At 39.3% G+C, this 21645-nt stretch overlaps 1 pseudogene; it reads left to right on the top strand.

Annotated features, from left to right (window-relative positions):
* Positions 1 to 16821: 16821 nt before the first annotated feature.
* LOC100353425 (serine/arginine repetitive matrix protein 1 pseudogene) lies at positions 16822 to 19387 on the top strand (annotated as a pseudogene).
* The last annotated feature ends 2258 nt before the right edge of the window (positions 19388 to 21645 follow it).

Consider the following 21645-nt stretch of genomic DNA (forward strand, 5'->3'; position numbering starts at 1 on the left):
TGTGTTCTGAATAATCCAAAACCCTCGCTATCTTCTACATGGTCTGTTACTCTCAAAACCTGGTCCTCTTTTATCCGATCGCTTTGTTCACTGTTATCTATTTTCATCTATTGCCAAATGTGTTTCACTAGTTTTATCACTGTTTTAACTTTTACTTACTCATCCCTGGTCAGCAGGCGGCACAAGGTTGTTATCCATGCCCCCAAACAAGATTAAATATATTCCCTCCAGTATGTGCTGTTCTACCTCACACCATTCCCCTGCACTGGATCTCCAGGGGGAGAACTGAACAATAATGTTAGCCAATTAAAACGTTGGCAGTTAAGTCAAAAACCACTGAGCTGAGTAACACAGAAGGCCAAAAAAAAAAAAAACCAATCCGCCTTTCAGAGCTGCAGCAACCAGCCTAGCCTGAGGGCACCTCAAGCCTCTGGTTCCTCTGGTTTCTGTGGCTTCTTGTGAGCACACATCTGTTCTTCCATTTAGTCTTTAACTTGCCAACCGTTTAGCATTAGACTAAGAGAAACAGCAAGAGAAAATTTCACCTAGGCCAACTGTCCCCTTGACAAAACACTCAGATCCAGTGGCTATGAAATGCCCATCCTCAAAATGAGGTATAAAGGAGTCATTTTTTCCTAGATTGTCTCTGTCACAATCTCTACAATATAATGCGATATTTAACAAATAGGTCCACCACTCATTCTTTTTAAGAAACTACCCCACTGGGGACACTATTCAGTCTTGCATAAAATACTACAATCATTTCTCTTTGGTGATTCTTAACCAAGGATGTATTGAAAATCTAGAGGAAGTTTTTCAAAATATTGATAACTAAGCTCCTCCCCAAATATTTGTTTCAGTAGATGTGGGTGAAATCTGAGTTATATGCAATCTCTAAAATTTCCCATGGAATTTTGTTGTAAGTTTTGCCAGTTCTCAGTTGAACTCTCAACACTCCAGGTGCAGTATGACAAGCTTTACTTGTAGCTTCCTGTTTATTCTTCATAGAAACTTCATTCGAAACTGACAGTATGGATTCAACCCTTCTGTATAAGCAAAGCTCCAAGGAGGTATTCACTATTCTCCATGGAGCTGGGTAACAGGATTCTTATAGACCTAAGATAATCATATTGTCACTTTCCACTGGCCTGTAATTGGTGTTCTGTGCCGCCATGAGATGCTAGTCTGGCCAATGAGGTGTGAGGAAAAAATCTGTTAAGAGATTCAAAGTAAAGGGACTTCTACTCCTAAGACAGAAACATACATGTAGGTGGTTTCTTCTCCCTCTGGGCTTATATCTGCCTGTGATTCCTGCAACCACTACATTTTCTGTGAGGTCAAAAGGAAAGCTTGCAGAAAGTCAAAAACCAAAACAATAAAGATGGCAAATGGAAAATTATGTATTAATCAGAGTTCTTAATTTCAAGCAATATAAAACAACTCTGGCTGATTTGAAGAGAAAGAAAATTTGATAAAATAATTCAAAGTCTGGAAATCCCCAAATCACATTGCAGAACTGGTATAAGCTGCTGCGACTGTCACTGAGAAACTCGGTCTTGCTGTAGTCACCTCCACTGCCGCTTTGGGGTTGGAAACTCATGTGTAATGGTCATCTCTACTTCTGTCACTGACGCTGAAGAAAGGAGTAGCACATCTGCTTGGCAGAGACCAAGTCTTAGATCTTCAGGCCAGCAGCAAGGAATATTTTAAAAGTTAAGTTACTGAGAATTCCAGCTTGAGACTGGGAGGTAAGTACTGTTTCCACCAACAACGTAAGATGATCAATTCCTCATAACATGGCCAGGAGATTCATATTCTCATACACATAAAGGAATGGTGACACTCTACTACAGTTATTTAAAAAAGACAGATCCTAGGAAATATTTTTAAACCACAAATTATAAATCATTATACTGGGCTACTTTTGTGTGTGATCAAAAAGAGTTTCTTGGAACTAACGTTGTGGCACATCAGGTTAAGCTGCCACTTGCATTGTAGGCACCCCATTGATTCAAGTCCCAACTCTCCACTTCTGATCCAGCTCTCTGCTAATGCAGCTGGGAAGGCAGCAGATGATGGTCCAAATACTTAAGTCCCAGCCACCCACATGGGAGACCCAAAATGGAGTACCTGGATCATGGCTTCAGCCTTACCCATCCCTGGCATTGCCATCGTTTGAGAAGTGAACCAGGATGTGGAAGATCTCCCCAACCCCCATACCGTGTGTGTGTGTGTGTGTGTGCGCACGCGCACACAAACTTTCAAATAAATAAATATATATTTCAAAAAAGAAAAGAAACTAGTTTTGTTACATAAATAAATCCATGGAAACCAACCAGACGTTGATCCCATTTCCTGACATATTAGTTTCCTATTGATGCTATGATAAATTGCCACAAATTTAGTGGCTTAAAACAACACCAGTTTATTATGTACAGTTCTGAAGGCCAAATGTACAATAACAGAAGTCACCAGCCTTCCTTTTATAGGCCCTAGGGGATAAACCATTTTATGACTTTTCCAGTTTTTCAAAACTATAAGTATTCCTAGGCTCATGCACCTTTCCATCAATTGCACCATTACATCTTATGCATCTATTGTCACATTGCCTTCTCAAATACTGACCCTCCTGCCTTCCTGTTATAAACACATGTGATCACAGTGGGCTCACCAGCATAAGCTAGTATAATCTTTCCATTTCAAGACCGTTAATTGAATTACATATGCAAGTCCCCTTTATCATATAAGATAACATTAGCAGGTTTTGGAATTAGTACTTAGGAATGTTTGAAGTCCATTATTCAGCCTAAGACACTGGTAATACCACTAACTCTTTCACATGGTGTGGTTATCATCCAAATGCAGTATCTCATTTAAGGATCGAAACCCTCTGAGTTACAGTCATCCTCTTCCAATTATTGTGTCCTATAACAGTTTCAGAAAGAACAGGAGATATGGTCAAATAGAAAATATGAGGAAAGTTTAATAAAGGGACTGTTTATAAAGGTAAGGCAGGGTATAGAAAATTATCAGAGAAAATGCTGTTCCCAAGGACTGCTACAGAATGCAGATGTTAACCTGTACTTGCTATCAGCACTGAAACAAGGCAAGCTAGTGTGAGAACTTTGACAAGAGGTGTCCTAATGTTGAATGATACACCAGTGTCTTCGATCTAATTGGCTGAAGGAAACATCAGTGTCATTTGCCCCTTAGAGAACTGAACACTGGAAAATGTCTAAGATTTTGGTTATCTTCCCTACTGGCCATTTGTCTATTTAGTGTTGGTTTTTGGACTTCCTTCTATCTCAAGTTACTTGGGGTTTGTATACTCCCAATACACCCTTTACACCTTCCTCTATATGAGATCACCTCAGTTCTTCAACAACAGAAAAATCATTAGTGACATCCTTAAATTTAGGTAGACATTAGGCCTAGAAGTTTGAACATTGTGAACACACATTATGTGTTCTAATCACTGAATTGCACTGAAGGCTGAGGAAAGTGTTGAATGTATGTGAGGAGAAAAATAATTGACAAAGCCACAGCTCCTGACAAGCTGAAGCCCCATTTTACTCACTCCAATATCCGTAACTATCAAGCAAAGAGAAAACTAAGCATCCATGTCGATCACTGAAGTCTTTAATTGCTATTTTAACATCATTTGCGCCTCACAGAGCTTTTCTCAGGAGACATACAGAATGTAATTTTAGTTCTCATGGGTAGTTTTTTCTAATAATTTTTTATTTATATAAGGTGAACAAATTTCATATATACAGTTTAGGATCATAATTATACTTTGCACCCTACTTTCCCTCCTGCCCACACTCCCATCCTTCCTTCCTTTTTTATAAATCTGTTCAGGAATGCTATTGATTAAATATAACCACACATATAAGGATGATTCTTAAATTCTTTTCCTTCCAGAATGCTTTGCTCATGAAATATTAAGAAAATCAAGGGCAAGAACTCCACAAGCAACTTACAAAGCCCCATCATAATGTGGACCTTTCCCAAGCCCTAGCGCACTCTAGTTACTCTGATTTACAGTTAAAATTTTAAAACTTGTAGAAACTTGATTTTCAGAAAACCTTTGCACATCAAGAGTGATAAGCACCCTAGAATTTAAAAAACAAATTATAATCACCTGGCCTTTTTTCTTCTACTTTGCAATTTGCTTCTTTCTATCTAATTTGTTTATTAACTCAATATTAATTAACAGTATATGGACTTTTTCACCACATAATAAACAATCTATTTGTGGCATGATAAAGAAGTTAATCATTATTTGTTTTTCCAATACAGAGTCTATAATTTGATTGCTTGGCACAATGAAGGAACACAAATTGACTATAAAAGCCACAGATAATTAGCAAACTGTGAAAATGGACACCAAGTTATTAATAATATTTATCAATATATTCTTCTAAACAACCAAACAATTTGAATACATTTTATATTGTAATACAAAGATGCTTAACAAACACAAAAACTACTTTCTCCAAAATCATAAAAATTATATAAAACATCACAATTCTTACAAAAAAAAAGATGCACAAGGGGACAGCATTGTGGCATAGCAAATAAAGCTACAACCTGCAGCTCTGGCATCCCATACAGGCAGCAATTCAAGTCCTGGCTGCTCCATTTCTAATCCAGCTCCCTGCTAATGGGCCAGGGAAAAGCAGAAGATGGCCCAAGTACTTGGGTCTCTGAATCCATGTGGGAGACCCAGATGAAGCTCCTGGCTCCTGGGTTCAAACGGGTCCAGGCTTGGCCACTGCAGCCACTTGGGAAGTGATCTAGCAGACGAAAGATATCTCTCTTTCTCTGCCTCTGCATCTCCCTCTATGTAACTCTTTTAAAAATACATATTTAAAATATGTCTATTGAGGTCCTTGGCCCATCTCTTAAGTGGGATGTTTGTTTTGACGTTGTGGAGTTTCTTGATTTCTTTGTAGATTCTCGTTATCAACCCTTTATCAGTTGCATAGTTTGCAAATATATTTTCCCATTCTGTCCGTTGTCTCTTCACTTTCCTGTTTCTTTTGCAGTACAGAAACGTCTCAATTTGATGCAATCCCAAATGTTAATTTTGGCTTTGACTGCCTATGCTTCTGGGGTGTTTTCCAAGAAGTCATTGCCGGTACCTATATCTTTCAGGGTTTTTCAAATGCTCTCTAATAATTTGATGGTGTCAGGTCGTAGATTTAAGTCTTTAATCCATGTTGAGTGAATTTTTGTGTAAGGTGAAAGGTAGGGATCTTGCTTCATGATTCTGCATGTGGAAATCCAATTTTCCCAGCACCATTTATTGAATAGACTGTCCTTACTCCAGGGATTGGTTTTGGATCCTTGATCAAATATGAGTTGGCTGTAGATGCTTGGATTGATTTCTGGTGTTTCAATTCTGTTCCATTGGTCTATCCATCTGTTTCTGTACCAGTACCATGCTGTTTTGATTACAACTGCCCTGTAGTATGTCCTGAAATCTAGTATTGCGATGCCTCCGGCTTTGTTTTTGTTGTACAAGATTGCTTTAGCTATTCGAGGTCTCCTGTGTCTCCATATAAATTTCAGCACCATTTTTTCCATATCTGAGAAGAAGGTCTTCGGTATCTTGATTGGTATTGCATTGAATCTATAAATTGCTTTTGGGATAATGGACATTTTGATGATATTGATTCTTCCAATCAATGAGCATGGAAGATTTTTCCATTTCTTGGTATCCTCTTCTATTTCTTTCTTTAAGGTTTTGTAATTTTCATCATAGAGATCTTTAACGTCCTTGGTTAAGTTTATTCCAAGGTATTTGATTGTTTTGTAGCTATTGTGAATGGGATTGATCTCAGAAGTTCTTCCTCAGCCATGGCATTGCCTGTGTATACAAAGGCTGTTGATTTTTGTGCATTGATTTTATACCCTACTACTTTGCCAAAATCTTCTATGAGTTCCAATAGTCTCTTACTAGAGTTCTTTGGGTCCCCTAAATAAAGAATCATATCATCTACAAAGAGGGATAGTTTGACTTCTTCCTTCCCAATTTGTATCCCTTTAATTTCTTTTTCTTGCCTAATAGCTCTGGCTAGAACTTCCAGAACTATATTGAATAGCAGTGGTGAGAGTGGGCATCCCTGTGTGGTCCCAGATCTCAGTGGAAATGCTTCCAACTTTTCCCCATTCAATAGGATGTTGGCTGTGGGTTTTTTTACAAAAGAGGAAATCCAAATGGCCAACAGACACATGAAAAAATGTTCAAGATCACTAGCAATAAGGGAAATGCAAATCAAAACCACAATGAGGTTTCACCTCACCCCAGTGAGAATGGCTCACATTCAGCCAGCACCGCGGCTCACTATGCTAATCCTCCGCCTTGCGGCGCCGGCACACCGGGTTCTAGTCCTGGTTGGGGCACTGGATTCTGTCCCGGTTGCCCCTCTTCCAGGCCAGCTCTCTACTGTGGCCAGGGAGTGCAGTGGAGGATGGCCCAAGTGCTCCCCATGGGAGACCAGGATAAGTACCTGGCTCCTGCCATCGGATCGGCGCGGTGCGCTGGTTGCAGCACGCCGGCCGCGGCAGCCATTGGAGGGTGAACCAACGGCAAAGGAAGACCTTTCTCTCTGTCTCTCTCTCTCACTGTCCACTCCTGCCTGTCAAAAAAAATTTAAAAAAAATCAAAAAAATAAAGAATGGCTCACATTCAGAAATCTACCAACAATAGATGCTGGCGAGGATGTGGGGAAAAAAGGGACACTAACCCACTGTTGGTGGGAATGCAAATTGGTTAAGCCACTATGGAAGTCAGTTTGGAGATTCCTCAGGAACCTGAATATAACCCTACCATTCAACCCAGTCATCCCACTACTTGGAATTTACCCAAAGGAAATTAAATTGGCAAACAAACAAGCTGTCTGCACATTAATGTTTATTGCAGCTCAATTCATAATAGCTAAGACCTGGAACCAACCCAAATGCCCATCAACAGTAGACTGGATAAAGAAATTATGGGACATGTACTCTACAGAATACTATACAGCAGTCAAAAACAACGAAACCCAGTCATTTGGAACAAGATGGAGGAATTTGGAACACATCATGCTGAGTGAATTAAGCCAGTCCCAAAGGGACAAATATCATATGTTCTCCCTGATCGATGACAACTAACTGAGCACCAAAGGGGAAACTTGTTGAAGTGAAATGGACACTGTGAAAAACAATGACTTGATCAGCTCTTGTCCTGACGGTTGATGTACAATGTAATACTTTATCCATTTTAGTATTTTTTTTGTTCTAGTACCATTGGTTGAACTCTGTAATTAACACACAATTATCCTTAGGTGTTTAAATTTTAACTGAAAAGTGATCCCTGTTAGGAATTTTGAAAACATTATGCTGAGTGAAATAAGCCAATCCCAAAGGGACAAATACCACTTATTCTCCCTGATAGGTGACAACTAACTGAACACCAAAAAGGAAACCTGTTAAAGTGAAATGAACACTATGAGAAACGGTGACTTGATCAGCCCTTGCCCTGACTGTTGATGAGCAACTTGATATGTTATCCCTCTTAGTATTTTTTCTGTTTGTTCTACTTAATACTTTTGGTTGAAAACTGTAATCAACACACAATTCTTCTTAAGTGCTGAAACTTAACTGAAAAGTGATTGCTGTTAAATATAAGAGTGGGAATAAGAGAGGGAAGAGATGTGCAATTTGGGACATGCTCAAGATGACTTACCTCAAACGGTAGAGTTAGAAACATACCAGGGGATTCCAATTCAATCCCATCAAGGTGGCATGTACCAATGCCATCTCACTAGTCCCAGTGATCAATTTCTGTTCACAAGTGATCATAATGATAGGACTAAGAGCCAAAGGGATCACATAAACAAGAATAGTGTCTGCAAATACTAGCTGATAGAATAAAAAAGAGAGAGAATGTTCCAACATGGGAAGTGAGATACACAGCAGACCCATAGAATGGCAGATGTCCTAAACAGCACTCTGGCCTCAGAATCAGCCCTTAAGGCATGCGGATCCGGCTGAAAAGCCCATGAGAGTATTTCAGGCATGGAAAGCCAAGACACCCTGGAAGAAAAAAAAAAAAAAAAAAAACCTAAATGAAAGATCTCTGTGAGTGAGATTCCAGTGGAAAGAACAGGTTATCAAAGAAGGAGGTACCTTTCTCTGAAGGGAGGAGAGAACTTCCACTTTGACCATGGCCTTGTCTAAAAATGATCAGAGTCAGTGAACTCATGGGGCTTCCATAGCCTTGGCAGCTCATGACAAGAGCCTAGGGTGATTACTGATGCCACAAACAAGAGTGTCAATTTGTTAAGTCAACAACAGGAGTCACTGTGCACTTACTCCTCATGTAGGATCTTTGTCCTTAGTGTGCTGTACATTGAGATTTAATGCTATAACTAGTACTCAAACAGTATTTTTCACTTTATGTTTCTGTGTGGGAGCAAACTGTTGAAATCTTTACTTAATGTATGCTAAACTGATCTTCTGTATATAAAGAGAAACGAAAATGAATCTTGATGTGAATGGAAGGGGAGAGGGAGTAGGAAAGGGGAGGGTTGCGGGTGGGAGGGACGTTATGGGGGGGGAAGCCATTGTAATCCATATTCTGTACTTTGGAAATTTATATTCATTAAATAAAAGTTTAAAAAAAAGTTCATGGAAAATGAAATATATATATATATATATTTAAAATATGCATGAGAATACTATAACTAAAATATTTTCACTTTGTAACAGGTCTTTCAGATCAACAGATTTTTTTTCTCCTTTGCAAGTTTAGAAGGTGCATGGTACTCCATAAATACACTCAATGGTTGGGGAAATGGTAACTGTTTTTTTCAAAGAATGAAGAGCCCTCATTTAACAAATGTTTCTTTAGTAAAGTATTGTAAGGCAGAAATAAGTGACACCTGAAGATTTTTTTAAGACAAAGGAATGCTCTTCTCTTATTACAAAATATAATTCAAAAAAGTAACTGAAGAGATACCAGCATGAGTGTACTTCAGGATTGTCACTGGGTATAGGTAGAATAAATTATATACCAGGCCGGCGCCACCGCTCACTAGGCTAATCCTCCACCTTGCGGTGCTGGCACACCGGGTTCTAGTCCCGGTCGGGGCCCGGATTCTGTCCCGGTTGCCCCTCTTCCAGGCCAGCTCTCTTGTGGCCCAGGAAGGCAGTGGAGGATGGCCCAAGTCCTTGGGGCCTGCACCCCATGGGAGACCAGGAGAAGCACCTGGCTCCTGCCATCGGATCAGCACGGTGTGCCGGCTGCCACGCGCTGGCCGCGGTGGCCATTGGAGGGTGAACCAACGGCAAAGGAAGACCTTTCTCTCTGTCTCTGTCTCTCACTGTCCACTCTGCCTGTCACAAAAAAAAAAAAAAAGAATAAATTATATACCATGAAATAGATAATTTTAGAGCGTTATATTTCTCACAAAAGTCAGACATTATGCCTGAGTTTCCTGTTGGGTCTACTTCCTAGGAGGCTTATATGTAAGCCATAGAGATTTTACTACTGCTAAAAATGTTTGATCATTTATGGGAAACTCTTTATGAACTTATCTCATGAAACCTCATGGGAGTTAGGTCCACATTTGGAAGTAAGCCAATTAGAATTTTATTAAAATCATGATCTCAAGTCATGCAACTAATAGCATTGGAAGATATCCAGGCAAACTCTACGAGTCCCATTATGGTCATACAGCATTCTAAAGAGACATCTGAGGAGAACAGATTCAGATGTAGTGATCCAGAGGAATGCTGGGAGCTGTCAAGGAAGTCTTAGACTTGGTTAAAAATAGGTGATGTTTATATCAAGGTTTATAGTTAACAGCATTTCTATGTTGGTTAGATCTTTAAAATCTTATCAGGCAGACCCTTGTCAATGGTTCATTTCAGGGGCTTTTATGATACTGGCTTTTATGATTCTGATACTTTTAGTACAATAATAAGATATGCTAATATATGCATTTTCTAGAAATAGTTTGGTTTCAGTCTAGGTTTCAAAGAAAGCCACTTGCTTTGATGAGAGTTCTATGGGAGCAGAGACCTTTCTGTAGCATGTTTCTGTTGCCTCAGGTGCCTAGAATATTGGTTCCCACTGAATGAGTAAACAGAATTCCAAACAATAATTCGAAGATGGAGAAACAAAAATAATTACAAAAAAGAGAAATAGTAGGAAATGGGTTTAAACTACTAGATGCTTAATGAGGCAGGAAGTCATTCAGCAATCCAGAAATTTCCTGTAAAGGCAGAGCTAATCAAGCGAGTTTTCACTGCAGAAAATAAAATTATCAAGTACAAAATAAGTGACTTGATCAAAATATATGCTGCTTAAATGGATCAAATTATAATAACACTATAATACAAACCTTCCTTTAAAATAGGACTCCTTGAACAAATGGCTGAATTAAAGGTTGAGAAAGGAAAAATACATTATGAGGCTAAACTATCTCATGATACCTTAAAAAGAGGAAAAAAAGAGTTGGAAATATGTCAAAAGGACATGGAATTGACCTAAAAGTTTATGATGACCAAAGCTAGAATAATTTGGGCAAAAATATAAATAATGATAGTATTGAATTCTAATACAAATAATGACATAAGTAGCCATGAGACTTACTTATATAAAAATGATTGGATTAATAAATGGAAGACACAGTGGAAACTATTCCTCTAGAACAACTTCAATTATACCTGTAAATAAAACAGGAATAAGAAAAAGAGAAAATCACCCTTACAACACCACAGTTAAAATTGCCACATGTTGAGATACACCGACGGATGCTAAAATTAACTGGTAAAAGATTAAGGAACATGAAATTTGTGTAGCTTCAAAAGTTCTCATGCAAATATTTATTGATTAAAAAGTTAAACAATGGGGCCATTGTTGTGGCAAGTAGAAAATCTGTTATATCTGTGTAAGTCTAGAATTAGTCCCTAACCCCAAATTTCTGTAATTGTATTGTAAAGGATGGTGCAATTTAATTTAAATAGGATGTTTAGGGAAGGGAAGGCCTCCCCTGAAAGTGTATCTGAGCAAACACAGGAAGCAAGAGAAGCTGCAACCTCTGTAATACAGATTATACATAATGTGATATTTCTGTAATAATTCTCCCATATATTTTACCTAAATTTTTTGAATTTTAAGAATTATTCCAATAATTGTTTTAAGATTTGTAGTGATAATTTAAAAGATTAGGCATAATACATCTTATACAAATACCCAATAAACACATGAAAACATGCTCAACATCATTAATCATTAAGGAGGTGCATATCAAAACTACAATGAGATACCACCTCACACCCATTAGGGTGGATAACATCAAAAATAAAAAAAAAATAGAGACCACTGTTGTGGTGTTACAGGTTAAGCTGCCATCTATATTGCCCATGGAAGCACCAGTTTGAGTCTCAGTTGATCCACTTTCAATCCAGCTACCTGATAATACACCTGGGAAAGTAGCAGAAGATGGCCCCAGCACTTGGGCCCCTGCTACCCAGTTGGTTGACCCAGATGGAGTATCAAGCTCCTGACTTCAATTTGGCCCAGTCCCACCTATTGTGGCCATTTGGGAAGTGAACCAGTGGATGGAAGATTCTCTCTCTCCCTCTCTCTCTTTACTTCTTTTTTCACCCCCGTAACTCTGCCTTTCAAGAAAATAATTTTTTTAAAAAATCATAAAGTGTTGGTGAGAATGTGGAAAAAGTAGAATACTTATGTACTGTTGGTTGGAAGGTAAAATGGTACAGTCACTCTGAAAAAGATTAGGACAGTTCCTCAAAAATTTGAAAAAAGAATTACCATAAGATCTAGCAGCTCCCCTTCTGGTTATAAGCCCAAAAGAATTGAAAACAGCGTCTTAAAGAGATACTGATATACTTATATTCATATTAATAGCATCATTATTGAGAATGTTTAAAATGAGTAAGCCACATAAGTGTCTACTGATAAAAGAATGGATAAGCAAAATGTACATTTATTTGATAAAATAGCATTTGGCCTTAAAAAGGAGGAAATTTTAACACATGGTACAACATAGATGAACTTTGAGGATATGATACTAATACAACAAAGTCACAGAAAGATAAATACCATGTGATCATATTTATGTATGGAATTTAGAATTGGTCAAAATCAGAGACAGAGCAGAGATTGCCAGAGACTGAGGAGAAAAGAAAATGAAGAGTTATTTAATGTGCAGAGTTTCACTCTATAGAGTTATGGAGACATTGTAGTGATGATTGTATAACATTATGAATGTATTTAATTCAACAGAACTGTACAATTAAAGTTGGTTAAGATGACCAATTTTGTCATGTGATTTTTATACACAATAAAAACACTGAAAAAAGTCAGGCATCTAGAAAGTTGTAACTTTGCTATAAATGTGTGAATAAAATTATAAATGCTCAAGAGATATAAAAAATTATTTTCTTAACTATATACCTATTCAATAATCATATATTACTTTGTCTTAAATTCTAGGTTAGTAACATCATAGTAATTTCAAGATTTATGGACTCCAATAACAGGAAATGTTAAACTCCTCTATCACATCCTATTCTAGGTCATTTCTCTTTTTAAAATTTTTATTTTAATTTTGTTTGAAAGGAACAAAGAGAAAGAGATCTTCCATCCTTGGGTTTCCTCTCCAAATGCCTACAGTTGTCAAGGCTGGGTCAAACCAAAGCCAGGAGTCTAGGCCACTACCTCGGTCTTACACATGGATGGAAGGGACTCAAGTGTTTGAGCCATCACCTGCTGTTTCCCAGGGTGCACATTAGCAGGCAGCTGGACTGGGACTTAAACTTAGCTATTCAATACAGGGTGTGGGTATCCCAAGCAGTGTCTTAACCACTGAGTCAAATACCCCTACCCAACTCATTTCTTAACCATTCGTTTTGTGTTTTTCAGGAAGCTGTCAGTAGAAGAAATAAATTTAGATGTCTACTGATTAGAAAGCATGTGAAACTGTCAGATTACTAAGGGACACAGGTTGATGACAATAGAAACATTTCTGAAGATCATCTAATCCAGTGGCTCTCAACCTTAGCAGACCCAGTGTTTCTTTTTATATCAAATATTCAGTAATTGCCGTTTTATTATCCTGAAATTAAAATTGAAAGATAATATAACCAACCTACACACAAGTTCAAAGGTGTGAACTTAATTATAAACTGCAATGAAAAGGAAACTAGCAAAGAAATTAATGTAAAATAAAATAACATGCAAATTTAAAGCATAGATGTTTCCGTACAACCACACTAAGAAACATAACAGAATACTTAAGACACTTAAACACTGTGCAAGTTAGCAAGAGTACTACAGCAACAAATGCAAACTGACACAGAGTATTAGCAACTTGAATTCCATGAGGAGCAGGCTGCTGAAACATTATTTCCTAGATGGTAAACAGCTCTTTGAAAATCCCACAGAAAACAAATTAAAATTTTCTCCCAAGACATGTATACTGATTCCTGTAAAATATAACATCTGCTAAATTTTGTACCTGGATTTCTTCAAATGAAACAGAAAATATTTTATTGTACGTGTAAAGGGAATTTTGTTCCAGGCTTAGAAAATTATAAAAATCTTACTTGCCTATATGCACATTCAGGCAGACATCCAAATGTCATGCTAGATGGAGGATTTTACTGTGTGGGACTCTTTTTCATCCATTTCAAGATACTAGGAATTTCTTATTTTTACCTTATAAAAGTGAAGTGAATTTCTTCAATCATTTTGATAATGTAAAAAGCCCCACAGATTCCTCAAAGGTATCCGGGACATTAAGACCCCTGATACAGACCTATCTTCATTTAACAGGAAAGGAAGCTGAGACTTAAAGGGTGGGCACCTTCCCAAGATTACAAAGCTGGTTAAAAGATCAAACTGGGGGGGCCAGCGCCGCAGCTCAATAGGCTAATCCTCCGCCTGCGGGTTCTAGTCCTGGTTGCTCCTCTTCCTATTCAGCTCTCTGCTGTGGCCCGGGAGGGCAGTGAAGGATGGCCCAAGTCCTTGGGCCCTGAACCCACATGGGAGATCAGGAGAAACACCTGGCTCCTGGCTTCGGATCAGTGCAGCGCGCCGGCCTCAGTGTGCCACCTGCAGTGGCCATTGAGGGTTGAACCAACGGCAAAAGGAAGACCTTTCTCTCTGTCCCTCTCTCACTGTCCACTCTGCCTGTCAAAAAAAAAAAAAAATATATATATATATATATATATATATATATATATCAAACTGGGGCAGACATTTGGCCTAGCAGTTAAAACATCAACTTCCCACATCAGAGTGCCTGTGTTCAATTCCTGGCTCCAGTCTCTGATTCCAGCTTGCTGATAACATAGAACCCAGGAGGCAGTGGGTTCCTGACACCCACATGGGAGCCTGGGTGCAGATACTGAGTCTCATCTTCAGTATCCCCTAACCTCATTGGCCATTGTGAGTATTTAGAGAATAAACCAAAGGATGGAAACTCTTTGCGTCTCTCCTTCTATCAATCTATCTTTGCCTTTCAAAAGAAATAAACAGATCAAACTCATGCCGCAATGACATAAATCTCTTCTTCTTGGGCTGCGCTTTATCTCTTCCATCTTTCAGCACTTGATGCTCAAAATGTAAATTAGAACTTTCCCCTGCTCCATCAACACTAAATAACAAAACTGCTACCTTTCTTAAAAACTGTGTTTATCTTCTCCCTTGAGATCCATTAGCCAAAAGAACCAAAGGCATTCTTTGTAGCATTACCTCTGAATTCGCTTTCAGGTGCACGCTTAGATTCCTTCCTCGTATGTTAGCCCCAAACCATATCTGCTAAAAATCCCAGGAATTCTCAGCTAAAACTGGAAGAAGCTAGAATCATTTTAAACCAAATATCTCTAAGCTTTACATTCAGCCTTTTCTCTACTAGGTCAAGATCTCTTGAAATTTCTGGTAACATTCTCTTATCTTTTTTTTTTCTTTTATGCAACACTATGCAGAATTACTTCTAAATCTGCCAGACAGTTGAAAACAGAAGGGCACAGGAGGAAGTGTGAGAGTTGCTTCACGGTTCATAGAAACACAAGTTGAAATAGCACCTCAGCCACAGGACATGACTGTGATTCTGGTACACAGCTACCCGAGCCACTCTCAGTACTCACCGCATTTGTGACACACAGTTAGACCATATTTTTTATATTTTATTAGGAAATTAGTCCTCCAACTAACCTCATATTGATATAAACAACTACCAAATAAAAATATGCCATTCCTATACAAATTACTGTTACATAAGTTCTGCTGTAGCTGTAGCTACTGTACATACCAGTTTTTTTTTTCTACTATTCTGGTATTTAATCACAATCCTTTATGCATCAAGAAATAGGTTTCAGAGAAACGGTCTTAATATCAGTATCCTTTGCATTGACACAATCCCTACACAACCTGTCAAAATTAAAAAAGCTTTTTTCTCCAGTGATTCTACAGGCACTTCAGATAAATTAGACACAACTTGTGCCACATAAGGGATAATTAAAAATATCTCTTTTAAGGTTCCTAAAGTTATCTCTTAAATATTGTATCATCATGTGAAACATAATATATTTTTCAGAGAAGTACTTTTGATATATTTCAAGTTCTTTTGACTTGTCAGGATTTCTAGTTAGATGATTCTTAACAAAAGTAGATTCTAATATTAAGATGAATTAACATTCATTGAAAAGATTCCGAGGGCATTTTGTTCAAAGAGTAAGTGCTTCAGAAGGCATTAGAAAGTAAAAAATTGGAAGGTTGATTCCTTTTAAAATGTGGGTTTTTTAATTAAACAATGAACAAAACACCAGATTTCATCTTTTTAACTAGAGAATATATGTATTTACCAGTCTCCAAATGGAGAGAAAATGCCTTTGTGATACACAAAACAAACCTCTTCCATTCTTCCTCCTTTCTTTATTATGCTGCTTCATATGCTTCTACTATTACAACTTCAACTTCTAAACATCCTGAAACAAGCATAGTATGAGCTGAAACTGACTTTTTATCTCTAAAACAAAGAATCATCACAGCATTTTCCTAGTGGAAGGAAGTATTATCTAGGAATTCAGGAAGGATATGCTTGGCTACAATCGCCTCTACTCAAGAAATATATGCTAGGCATTGGGAATGACAAATATGTAAAAATCCTTGCCCTAGCAAAATTTCACAACTGAAATGATGATGAATGAAGAAGCACCCTACGTTGGGTTTCTGATTTTTATAGTCACTGGGTGACTGCATCTAACCTCTTAGCCATTTCCACCTAGACATCCAACAGGCACATAGGAACTTGATCTCCACCTTTGATTTTTGGCTTTCTTCTAAATTCCTAAAAGAGCTACCAGAGCAGTAGTTCTCCAGTCATTAGCCTGGTATTCCTTTTAAATTCTGAGCGTTCTACCCTTTGTCCTGCTGTTTTTTTTTCTTTCTCTCTCTCCCTCCCTTCAGTAACTGAAAAGGCAAATGAGACACAGTCCTTATTCACATGCATTTTTGATACCATAGAAGAGAATTCTGCCTGTTCAGTGGAACTGGTTATTGAATTATTAGGAGAATTATGGAAAAAGTGAGCAAAGTTGGCACCCAAAACAATCTTAAACTATTTGAAGTTGAAGATCCCTAATCTTAAATACTCTAAAATCCTAAATCTTTTGAGCACTGACATGATACCACAAGCAGAAAATTCTAAACCTGATCAGATGAGTCAAAAGGTAGGTGCAATAAAAAATTCTATAAAATTAACTCCAAGCTATGTGTATAAGGTGTATAATGAAACATAAGTAAATTTCATGCTTAGAATTGAGCCTCATTCCCAAGTATTTCTTTGTACATATGCAAATATTCCAAAATTTGAAAAAAAAAAAAAAAAAAAAAGGGAACGGTCTCGAAGCCCGAGAAGTGACATCCTGAAAGTTCCCAAGCCTGAACCTGTACCAGAACCTAAAGAACCTTCTCCAGAAAAAAATTCCAAAAAGGAAAAGGAGAAGACCAGAGCACGATCTCGGTCACGTTCCAAATCAAGGTCACGGACGCGGTCTCGCTCTCCTTCTCACACTCGACCTAGACGGCGCCATAGACCCTGATCAAGATCATACTCTCCTAGAAGACGGCCAAGCCCGAGGAGGCGCCCATCCCCTCGGAGAAGAACTCCTCCAAGACGAATGCCTCCTCCGCCACGGCACAGGAGGAGCAGATCTCCAGTGCGACGAAGACGACGTTCATCAGCATCCTTGTCTGGAAGTAGCTCATCATCCTCTTCATCTCGTTCCCGGTCGCCGCCAAAGAAACCCCCTAAGAGGACATCCAGTCCCCCTCGAAAAACTCGCAAGCTATCTCCTTCCGCGAGTCCTCCAAGGCGAAGGCACAGGCCATCCCCTCCAGCAACTCCACCACCAAAAACTCGCCATTCCCCGACACCCCAGCAGTCAAACCGTACGAGAAAAAGCCGTGTTTCTGTGTCTCCAGGGAGAACTTCAGGTAAAGTGACAAAGCATAAAGGTACTGAGAAAAGAGAATCCCCTTCACCAGCACCGAAACCTAGAAAAGTAGAATTATCTGAATCAGAAGAAGACAAAGGTGGCAAAATGGCTGCAGCAGATTCTGTGCAGCAGACGCCAGTACAGACGACAGAACCAGCAGTCTTTATCTGACTCTGGCTCCTCTTCGTCCTCAGAAGATGAGCGACCCAAAAGGTCCCACGTGAAGAATGGTGAGGTAGGCAGGCGGCGGAGACATTCCTCTTCCAGGAGTGCCTCTCCCTCACCACGAAAGTGCCAGAGACTTCCCCTCGGATGCAGATGGGAAAGCGATGGCAGTCGCCAGTGACCAGAAGGCGGCGCTCTCCTTCTCCCGCTCCTCCTCCGCGACGGTGCAGGTCTCCTACACCACCGCCCTGACGAAGGACTCCTTCTCCACCGCCACACCGGCGCTCGCCTTCCCCTCGGAGGTACTCCCCTCCCATACAGAGGAGATACACCCCTTCTCCACCTCCCAAGAGAAGGACGGCTTCTCCTCCTCCCCCTCCAAAACGGAGGGCGTCGCCATCTCCACCACCAAAGCGGCGAGTCTCGCATTCTCCACCTCCCAAACCGAGAAGCTCGCCGGTCACCAAGAGACGCTCGCCTTCGTTGTCATCCAAGCATAGGAAAGGCTCTTCGCCAAGCCGCTCCGCCCGGGAAGCCCGCTCGCCACAGCCAAACAAAGGGCACTCGCCTTCCCCTCGGCCTCCTGTTCCTCAGACCTCCTCCAGCCCTCCACCCGCGCGGAGAGCACCGTCGTCCTCACCCCAAAGAAGGCAGTCTCCATCTCCAAGTACTAGGCCCATTAGGAGAGTCTCCCGGACTCCGGAGCCTAAAAAGACAAAAAAAGACTGCCTCTCCAAGCCCACAGTCTGTAAGGAGGGTCTCATCCTCCCGATCTGTGTCTAGATCTCCTGAGCCAGCAGCTAAAAAACCTCCAGCACCTCCGTCCCCTGTCCAGTCTCAGTCGCCCTCTACAAACTGGTCACCAGCAGTACCGGTCAAAAAGGCTAAGAGCCCAACACCAAGCCCGTCACCGGCAAGGAATTCAGATCAAGAAGGAGGTGGAAAGAAAAAGAAGGACAAGAAACACAAAAAGGATAAGAAGCACAAGAAGCACAAAAAAAAAAAAAAAAAAAAAAAAACACACAAGAAGGAGAAGGCGGTGGCAGCGGCAGCCGTCGCGGCTGCTGCTGCGGTCCCCCCTGCAGCTGTCACTGCTGCCACGACCACCTCAGCACAGGAGGAAGCAGAGGCAGCGCTGGAGCCCAAGAAGGAGACTGAAAGTGAAGCTGAATATAACCTTGATGACCTAGAGAAGCACCTGCGGGAGAAGGCCCTGCGGTCCATGCGGAAGGCTCAGGTGTCCCCACAGTCCTAGATGGAAACGTTTGATAGGATGTACATTTTATTTGGTTTGTACGCAATTCAATTTCAAAATTGCTAAAATGTGTTTGAGCTTTAGACTATAACATTTGTTGTAATAATTGCTAGGTTGAAGTTCACCATGTAAAAAAAAAAAAAAGGGCATGGATTTACATTGCAAAAGGTGTCCACAGTGTATTAGTGACATTCTTTCATTGACAGCTGACATACATTCATTTAGAGTGAAATATTTTAAGCCAAAAAAAATCTCCTTTTTAAAAAAGGGGGTTTAAATATTGTTGGCATTCTTATGGTTCCTTTAAATGCCCCTGGCTATTTTCAAAGGGGTTCCTCTTTCACTCTTTTTTTTTTTCTTTACCTTTTCTCATTTGAGTCTCTTACCACCCATGTAAGTTATGCTTCCAACCTCATGGTTTGTAAGCTTGCCCAGAAATAAGACCACTATTGAACGACACAAAAGTATAAGTGAGTAATTTAATGCCACAATTTTTCCTGTTGCCTGTGGAGTCTCTGCTGAAGTGAATCAGGATTGGAGCTCTCGGAAGAGACAGAAAGCAAAGCCACGTCATTTGCCAGGACACTGTGGGTCTCTGTCCATGTGGAACAAGTTGATTTGGACTCCAATTTAATCCCATCAAGGTGGCATGTACCAATGCCATCTCACCAGTCCAAGTGATCAATTTCAGTTCACAATTGATCATAATGAAAGGACTAAGAGTCAAAGGGAGCACATAAACAAGTCTAGTACCTGCTAATACTAACTGATAGAATAAATAAAGGGGAGAGTGATCCAACATGGGAAGCGAGATACTCAGCAGACTCATAGAATGGCGGATGTCCTAAACAGCACTCTGGCCTCAGAATCAGCCCTAAAGGCATTCTGATCTGGCTGAAAAGCCCATGAGAGTATTTCAGGCATGGAAAGCCAAGACACTCTGGAAAAAAAACAAACAAACAAACAAACAAAAAAAACCCTAAATGAAAGATCTCTGTGAGTGAGATCCCAGTGGAAAGAACAGGTCATCAAAGAAGGAGGTACCTTTCTCTGAAGGGAGGAGAGAACCTCCACTTTGACTATGACCTTGTCTAAACAAGATAAGAGTTGGTGAACTCAAAAGGCTTCCATAGCTTTGGAAACTCATGACTGGAGCATAGGGAGATTACTGATGCCATAGACAGGAGTGTCAATTGGTAAAGTCAACAACAGGAGTCACTGTGCACTTACTCCTCATGTAGGATCTCTGTCCTTAGTGTGCTGTACATTGAGACTTAATGCTATAACCAGTACTCAAACAGTATATTTCGCTTTGTGTTTCTATGGGGGTGCAAACTGTTGAAATCTTTACTTAATGTATACTAAACTGATCCTCTGTAAAAAAAAAAAAAAAAAAAGAAGAAATTATCAATTCCCAACTTGACTCTCACTGGGATTAAACATGACAATAGGTCTGATCTGATTTCATCATCATTTAAAAAATCATCTATTATTTTTCACTTTATGTTTGTGTGGGAGCAAACTGTTGAAATCTTTACTTAATGTATGCTAAACTGATCTTCTGTATATAAAGAGAATCGAAAATGAATCCTCATGTGAATGGAAGGGGAGAGGGAGTGGGAAAGGGGAGGGATGCGGGTGGGAGAGACAATATGGGGGGGAAGCCATTGTAATCCATAAGCTGTACTTTGGAAATTTATATTCATTAAATAACAGTTAAAAAAATGTAAAAAAAAAAAAAACAAGTTGATTTGGAACACTGGAATTTCATTCTATTCTGTTCTTGGGTGTTCTTTTTTTGTTTGTTTGTTTTCTTTCTTGTAAAGGCAATTAACTAGTCCCAGGAAGGATCCTTCAGTTATATAAAATTTTGTTTTATGAAATGTCATGGCTGCATCATATTTTTGTCTTGTTCTTCCAATTGGTATATACAGCTTTCAGAGCTCTTGTATTTGGAAGGCTGGAAGGGCCCGGACTTTGAAATAGTGTCTTGGTTTCACTTTTTTTTGTTGTTGTTTGTTTGTTGATTTTTTTTTAAACTAAAGCTATATAAAGCTTGTGGATTAAACAGAATAAATTTCTAAATTTAAAATTAAAAAAAAATGCTTCTGGTCTCAAGCATTTCAGAAAAAGGATAACCTCAAACTACAGATACTATTATCCTAGTTTTTAACTAACTTTTTATTTTTAATATACTTTAACTGATTATATAAATCTAACCAAATTTTCATTATGATTTTCTGAAGTTAAAATTAATTTGCTGTTTACCATGGACACATATAGGTAAAAAGGTAGTAGAAGAAGCACCATAACACTTTGAGTGAAATGACGATAACAGCTCTAGCCTAACTTTTGGCCTGTCCATGGGGCTCAAGAGAACAAAGGTTTACCTTTTCAAAACCTCAGTGTTCCAGTGAGCTTTCCTAGTGCAGCTTTTCACCTTGGGTAATGTCCAGGAGGCATCATAACATGATGCTGTGGTCCAAGGAATGATGTCTAAGCTCTTAGTTGACTCTCTAATACATCATTTGGCAAGATTCTTTATATGTCAAGCTTGGGGATACCCAGTAATGATATGTAGAATATTAGAATTAGGAAACCCAACCATTAATTTTATTAGCCATGCCTACAAAACTGTGCTGAGGTTTATACAAACTACGAAATTCCAAACTCAGCTGATTAGAAAGAAACTGTCCTTT

This window comes from Oryctolagus cuniculus, chromosome 12 (genome assembly GCF_051225735.1).
Source record: "Oryctolagus cuniculus isolate XC-2025 breed Fujian yellow rabbit chromosome 12, ASM5122573v1, whole genome shotgun sequence".
In the NCBI taxonomy this organism is placed as follows: Eukaryota; Metazoa; Chordata; class Mammalia; order Lagomorpha; family Leporidae; genus Oryctolagus; species Oryctolagus cuniculus.